General features: G+C 53.5%; 1 protein-coding gene across 18 annotated transcripts in view; it reads left to right on the top strand.

Moving 5' to 3' along the window:
- The window catches only part of TCF4 (transcription factor 4), a 202,551-nt gene that overhangs the window by 131,484 nt on the left and 63,120 nt on the right, over nucleotides 1-7,947 (top strand). The gene's annotated exons all lie outside the window — the stretch shown is intronic.

Genomic DNA, 7,947 nt, shown 5'->3' on the forward strand with positions numbered 1-7,947 from the left:
ACTGGCTCTGGCAGCGCAGGGTGGCAGAGGCTCCTCGGAAGGGCTGTGGGATGAGGATACGCCTTTTAGTAGGGCAGCTGGATCCTTAGCGCTGGAAAGGCGCTTTGGAGTATGAACTAGGATTGCTGGAAAGAAAAGTTTGCGAGGCTAGTGCGCGTGTCGTTGCAGCGAGGGATTTGTTCTGTAATACGTGTGTGTCTGCAGTCGGCTCGCTGCGTGTTTTAAGGGCGTGCGTTTTAGGTATAAATAAACGATCCGCACATCTGATGTAGAACACCCAACAGAACCTCTGCATGACCCCGCGGGCTCACAAAATCCCGCTCTTTGTTTCACAAGACCCAGCATCGTGGCATCTTTAGTCCAACCAGTCAGTGTGCAAGATGCATTTTAGCACGTTATTCGCTGTGAAAAGCCCAGTGAAATGAAAGGTACAAACACCCGAAGGATCTCGAAGGATTTTACATGGTAAAAATAAAGCGTAGAGTGCCCAAAGACCTCGCAGACTCCTCTAATCGCAGAGGAACGTAAACTGCTTACCCCTAATTCTGCTCCCACACCGTGCGATTCAGTAGTAAACCACAAAAGCACTTTCAAAAACCAGTAAGGGACAAATCTACAGAAAGAAATATCAGAAGGCTGGGCCAAGCTCGGCAACCTCAGCCCGGCGCTGAGCGGGTGCGGCGTGCGCAGCGATCTCAGGCCCTGCCTTGCACACACCTCACACCAAACCCCCCGTGCCATTTTAGGAGCTGCTTCGTTAGCGTGGCCTCATTTAGCGAGCCGTCCAAACCTTCACTCCCAAGCCCCATCATGGCTGTTGGGTCGCGGAAGAGCCGCGCTCAGCGCCCATGGTCCGGGAGCACGTCTCTGGCACCTGCTGCCCGTGCGCCTAAGCCCTGCCTTTAACATCGCTATCACATCTAATCCAGCTGTGCTATCCTAAGGGTTAACATCCAGTCGGAAAGCTGAATTCTTCATGTTTAATGGGAAAATTGACGCTAAATGTTGCACAGAACATCTTTTGTTTGAAGATCTCCAAGAAAAGATGGATACCCGGCAGTTTCCCTCCTCCGGGCTATGTTCCTGGGAAAAAAAAAAAAAAAAAGAGAGACACAAAACGATTTTATGCAAAGAGAGAACAAAAAAGACCGTGAGAAACAAAAATGCTAGCGATGATTACAGCCCGGTCCAGCGTGGCCGGCTGCTGCTGAGACCTGGGGCGGGTTTGGTGCTGGTGCTCAGATTCTGTACTGCTCGGGTTGTGTGAGCACCAGCACTGCAGAAGCCCAGCCACAGCAGTCCGAGATGCAGAGGGAACCGTGCTTGGTGTGAGCCTTTGGGAATCCCAAGCCCTGGTCCTCCTGGTGGCACCAGGAAACTCTCTGGCTGGTGGATGGAATCACCAAGGAACACTTTGGGGTCCTTAAATACCCATTGTTCTGGATCCTTTCCTTAAATACTCATTGTTCTGGATCCTTTCCTTAAATACCCATTGTTCTGGATCCTTTCCTTAAATACCCATTGTTCTGGATCCTCTCCTTCTTTCTCTGAGCAGTAGCCTTAAAGAAAGCCTTGCGCTCGGCCCTCCCTGCTTCCTTCTCAGCAGCCTTGCAGTGTCACGAGCTCCACCTTTGGCCAGCTCCAGACCCGAAGCCGGAGCAGTCACCATGCCCTTTCCACCTCACTGGGTCTTTTCCCAGAACAGGGCTCAAATCTGCCTGCATCCCATTTCTTGGAGGTCTTCAGGACCAGCCACTTCATCTCTGCGTGCGATGCCTTCCTGGCAGCCAGCAGCAAAACCAAGCCGCATTGCTCAGCAGTGAGGGTGACGTGCGTGGGTGGCAAACTAAGAGTTATCCTTTTTTTTTTTTTCCCAAAAGATGTACAGGCACAAATTCACCCCAAACGCCTCGTACGGGCTCCTCACCCTCGCCACTGGGTTCCGTGGGGACGTGGTGACGAGGTGCCACCGTGCAAGCGCTTGTCCGCCTCCGAGGTGACAAGTGTCTGGGACCGGCGCGGCCCCACGCGCCGCTGACCTGCTGGGATTGCACCCCCTGGCCCCTCCGAGCTTCCCTGCTCCGTCTATACAAAGGGAAATAGTGACAGAATAATATTGAACTGCTAGATGGAGGGGCTGCGAGGCCTAACTATGTAACAGCTGAAAAGCCTTCCATATGGCAACGTGCAATAAATGAGAAGCAGCGTTTCTCTCCCTCCGCAGATTCTTGTGGCAGAGTGGGAAAGAATACGGCTTTGCAGGATCCCACATCTATGTTCGGTCCTGCAGATCATTTAGCAGAGAGCAGGCTAGTGAGAAACGCTTTTGAATGCTTTGATCAGCTCTGTGAGCGTTTTCCTATGTAGACAAACTGCTGCATGTGACTTTTTTAAAAAAGACAAGTTTGGGTCCATACAAATCAGCCATGTGGCCATTTGCATGGTGCCCACAAGTTGGGTTTTTTCTTTCACTTGTTCTTTTTTCCCTCTCTGGCCTACGTTGCAGTTTTCACTAGAGAGTTGCCATCCGTTTACATCAGCACCCCGGGGACAGCACCAGGCACAGAGCCCCGGCGCCCATCCCGTGCAGAGGGGATCTGGGGAAGGGACTTCAGCACCTTCAGCCCTAGGCACGGCCCTGCCTGACCCGTGGCACTTGTAGCCAGGGAACTTTCTGGAAATGCTCTCGGTTGTATTTAGTCCTAATAGCTCCGAGTATAGAGACATTGAACTCTTGGATTGTTTTAAAAAGAGTTGGGCAAGAGCATAACGCATATAAATTCCCTTTCTGAGTCCCAGTACGAGTAGGTCTTCTATCTTTATAGAACACCGAGCCCACTTGGGGGAGTATATATTGTTCCTCATGAAAATCATTAGGTTACAGCATGCTTTACTTTCCTAAAGACCAAATATAAGATCAGGTTGATGGCCTTGTGCTTAAAACATGTCTTTAGTTTGTTCTGGCAGCTCCTGCTGATGGGGAACCATTGACCGAGAACCTAGGGAAACCTGTCAGTAAGGGAGTAGGAACAGTAGCTGCAGCACCGGTGGCTACAGGCTGTATGTCACTCCAAGAGCAAAGACTTCCCTCACAATCCAAACATATTTGTTGTCGGTGAACTGCTCAGCACTCTCTGAAATGTAGAAAACCATCATTTTGCTAATTTATTTTCCCAAATACCCCCCCCAGCAGGTTCCAGGCTGTAGGATAGATACAGGACGTCTTGGATCTCGTATTGAGACAAAGGACACCAAAATTCCCAGATAGCCAAACCTCCCACCGCTTCGCCTTAGGGACACATAGAAAAGATCGGAAATGATCCTTAAAACAATTTTCCTCTTAATTTCTGTGGTGAATCCTGAATCGAGGCCAGTGGGATGCTCCGGCCTGCAGCCTGGGCCGGCACTATTTCTGACTGGGCCTTGAAGCCCCAGTGCCACCCTACAGTCATTTTCAGGCCTCCTTACGTTGCCAGAGGGCTGTGGAGAAGTTGTCATAGCACTGGTAACCTCAAAGGTTCAAATATCGCGAGTCAGCTGCCCTGCCACCCACAAAAAGACGAAATTGTGAGATTTTAAAAGCCTGGGTTTGATGCCTCAGAGTCCCCGTTTCCCAGCTCTCCTCCCCGGCTATCAGTCTTCAAAACGTGCCATCGGAGATCACCCTGCAGCCGCTGACTACAGCAGCTCCGACTTGCCAGAGGAGCTCACCAAACGCGCCGACGCTCGAGATAAAATGGTAAAAATTGGCACCGGTGCCTCTGCGCGACGAGCAATCCTGGCCCATGTGTTTTAAGTTTCTCTCTTGGCTTTTCGCAAGCAGCGTAGTCAAAAATAGACGGGGTGGCAAACGGCTATTTTAGATAGACAGTTTAGTTCAAAATAGATTAGCTGTGAAGCGGGCTTCAACGCCGGGGGTTTCTTTCATGAGGCGCACTTCAGGGAAAGTGGCGGGATAACCAGGAGGCCTCGCGCGGCGGGGAGCAGGCCCAGCGCAGGCGGTTGCTCGGGGTTCGTGGTGTTACTAGCCTCACGGGCTGCCGGCTCAGTACAGCCCGTAGAGCATTTGAGCTACAAGGAAGAAAAGTTTGATGTCGGGCCGATTAAACGTGGCTTAGCGAGATGTCCCGGGGCTCGCTGTGGCACGCTCAGCTTGCGGTGGGGCTGCAGGCCTCCGCCACGGCGCCCAGCCCAGCCCTTCACCTTGTGTTTGGTGCGTGCGATTGTGCCACCGAAAGAGCAATTTGTGTAAGAATCGCTCTGGATCCGGCAGATGTGCCTGGCTGACATTTGAAGTACATAAAAACATACAGAGCAGGCGTTTGGTAGGAGCAGCGCTCGCCGTGATACCTACAGGTTGTCACTGGCTGACCGCTGCCGCCTGGAAATCAGCGTGCAAATACGGTCTTACTGAAACGGCTGCCACCAAATCTCTCACGTGGCAGGCTCAGGTGCTGCCCGGCTTAGTCCCAAGCCCTCCGTCCCCTCGGTGGGATGGAGCAGCTCGGTTCAGTGCTGGGACCGCGCGTCCCCCCGGCCTCCAGGCCTGGAAACAAGGCCTGTGTAGGGTCGCGAGGTTGATTAGGGGTGCCATCGGTAGGCAGCCCTATTAAAGCAGATGCATCCACATTTGGCTGCTTTAAAGTAGCTTCTCAGAGCCGGTGGCGTTCAGGATCTGATTTATTCATACAGCATCTGTACAATCAGGCATTTCTGCTGCTTTCTGTCTGCGGCACACGGGGATCTGAACATGAGCCTCCTCCCAGGGAGAGGGGGGAATGTTAATGCCCAGGGCGAGCTGCAGTAGCTGCAAAAGAGACACCAAGAAATCACTTCCCGGGGTGCTCAGCAGGTAAGCTCCAGGGGATTAGGGATCCCCCAAAACCAAGGCCAGACAACGCCCCTAGCACGTGCAGCTTGTGGTTTATTCAGCATCCCTCTGTGGTTTTGGTTGTGTACCTGCTGGTCAGCGCCACACACATGAGCTCTGAGCTCTGCTGGTGATTTTAAGAAACCTTTAGCTCAGAGCTGGCACCCTATAAAATAGACCTGGCTCTGGGGAGAAGAGCTGCAGTCGGCTTTTGTTTTGTTTTCCTTAACCAGGGAAGAAGCTGGTTGGGAAAGGCTGGCGGGGCAGCAGCTGGGGCGCCTTCGTGGGACCTCTCCGCTGAGGTCCTGGTCGCTGATCTGGGGCAAAGAAGGCCCAGCTGGGCAAAATTCCCTTCCCCTTCAGCTGTCGCATCTGGGGATGCAGAGCCACCTCTCCACACACACAGGGTGCGTTTTAATAACGACACCCAAGGATTTGTCTAAGAAGGATGAGCTTATCCAAGTGACCCAGACGGAGGGGAATACGGGTTATTTTAGTCATCTTACTTGAGATTTCACCATTATCCCTTGGAATTTGTGGCCAAGCTCATCATCTAGCAGACGCCTTCCCCTGCTTTGCTGCCGCCGTAGGGCCTCGGTCGCAGCGGTGGTGCTGTCCCCACGGGCCCGTGACTCTTCCCCTCCTTCCAGTGTCCTTTGCTTTGGTGTTTTGTGCAGACCCGAGGCGTGCCCGGGGCTGACGGGGTGCCCTCCGTTGCGGCACCTCTGCTGGGAAAGGACGGCTTCCTTCCCTGCCTCCTCCTCCCGCGGGAGCTCGGCCTCTGGGGCTCCTTCTTCTCCTCCTTGGGTGTCTCCAAGGTTTCCTCACCCTCTTCTGGAATTTGCTGCTGGGCTCTGGCAAAAGAGAAGTGAGGAAAGAATCTACCAGCACACTGAAACGAGACCACGGGAGTTAGGAAACTCTGGGCGTTTCTCGGCAGCTCCCCTCTTTTCTCCCACCGCTCATGGGTTCGGGTGGATGGGGCGTCCTGCGGTGTCAGCTGGCCCCGTGCTGAGTTGGTCCCCACGTTGCTGGGTGCGGGGAACATGCTTAGAACCAGGGCACGTGGAGGGGTTGCACCCGATCAGCCTGACCTCAAGGCCGCCGGAAGAATGACGCCTGATGTAGAAACTGTGGAAATAACGCATCGCGGGACTTCTTAGGCATCTGTTAGTTTTGTGCATTGTTACATCCCTGCCCTTTGGTGGCATTCCCTCCGGGTGCAGTACTTTCCCTGAAAGAAAGGTGTAAATAGGCAGCCGTGACCCTTCGCTTTGAGGTACGTACCTGCGTGCAGGGCACCAACCGCCTGGCAGGAACCCCGACAGTGGGTACGCTGCCTCCAGATGCACTGGGAGGGGAAAACACCAGCAAAAAAAGATGTAATTTTTAAAAAAGGCTGCTTCTCAGAGCAGTCCACTTGTGTTTTTAGCGGTTGGCTCGCTTGGCCAACGGGCTATACCAGTAGGGGCGGCGGGACCCAAAGCCAGAGGGCAGGGCGTGCACCAGGTGCGTGGCAGGGACCCCAGCAGCACCCGGGGTCATGGTGCTGGGGTCCCAGAGGCGGTGGGCGCGCCTCCTGTAGTGCTCTGACTGCTATCAGCGGTAGGAATTGGATGGCACATACACGTTCCTGTTTCTGCAAAAGAGAAAAAAAATGCATATCCGGAACAATCAGAGGTTCCCGAGCAAGGCAGGAAAATGCATTAAAGTTATCTCAATGTATGTGTCGAATGCAAATAGGATATGGGAAAGTAATTAATTTGTATTGTCATGTGTTGAGAATTCTGCTACAGTTAGGGGCTTACTTCCCTGCAAACCGCATTAACTTCTTATCACGCTGTGTACAATGTATTTGTACCAAAATTCTCCCGTTCCGAAGAATGAAAGCGCTAACGTGGCAGGATCCAAATGAAGCCGGACTGTTCCCCGCTCCGAGGTCGCAGAAAACAAACCGAAATCATCTGCAGCCATTTCCGTGACACATCGGGCACGATTCGGGGACTGCTCTTCCCAGTCCTGGCTCTCTCCATGTGCACGATCTGTAGGCATCGGCAGGAGAAATGTTTGGGATTACCTCGTGCCAGTCAGAACAGGCGTCTTCGGCTGGAGTCGGAGGATTGCTCAGGGGCAGAAAAGTGATTCAGTTGCATGATTTAGAGGTCCACCCGATCCGATTTTGTGCCGAAATCCGCACTAAAATGTAATGCCCGTTGTGTAACTTTGTGTGGAGCTGTGAAACTGCAGCTTCCAGCAGGAGAGCGAACACCGTGGCTTGCAGTTTGAAACCACGGGAGGGAAGAACTCCCTTCATTTCTAGGCGAGTCGTCGGGGTTTTGTAGGGACTGACCAGAGCACTTGGTTAGTTTTCACCTCTGGAGCATTACCGCCGAGGAGCCCTGGGCTTTGAGGAGCTCCTTTCCCCTCTAGGTGCAGCTCTTTGCTGCCCGGTGACCCGCGGAGGTTGGGATTTTTGGCCCGATGTATCGCACGCCGAGGGTGGCTTAGAGGTTACAAACGCGCTCTTGTCGGGTTGACAACGAGCCGTCCTAATGAGGAAGAAATCCTCAAAGCATGAAATGTGAATGAAATGTGTGATTATAATTCAAGGACTGTTTACCCGAACCTCCGGGGAGCTCCCGAATAAATGCCGAACAAGTGAGTTAGAGAAAGCTCCGCTCGGTCCTCCCTCCCTCCGCGGCCACGCGCACGCAACCGCGACGCGTAGGTCCGGGCGGAAAAAAGTCGGAGAGAAAACTTTGCCGTCGCCCAAGCCGCCAGCTCGCCGTCGCCGTGCCTTTGTGGGTGATGAATACTGCATGCGCTCCGTTCCCGCGTCGCGGGGTAAGGCAAGAGGTGCTCTGAATTATTAAAGTTGAGCCCGGAGAAGCGCTGCACGCTCGGATGGCATTTGCTTCGGCATATGCAAATGATTGAGTTGCAGTTGGGATCGATTCCCAGGGGGCCCTCCTTTCCTGCGATGCTCACGATTTGGCAGGCTCAAGTCAGCCTCCGACCCCCCCTGACCCCCCTCCCCCGAGCCCCCCAGCCCCCTTTTGCCTCTGGGGGGGGGGGGG

The sequence above is a fragment of the Oxyura jamaicensis genome, chromosome Z (genome assembly GCF_011077185.1).
Source record: "Oxyura jamaicensis isolate SHBP4307 breed ruddy duck chromosome Z, BPBGC_Ojam_1.0, whole genome shotgun sequence".
Lineage (NCBI taxonomy): Eukaryota > Metazoa > Chordata > Aves > Anseriformes > Anatidae > Oxyura > Oxyura jamaicensis.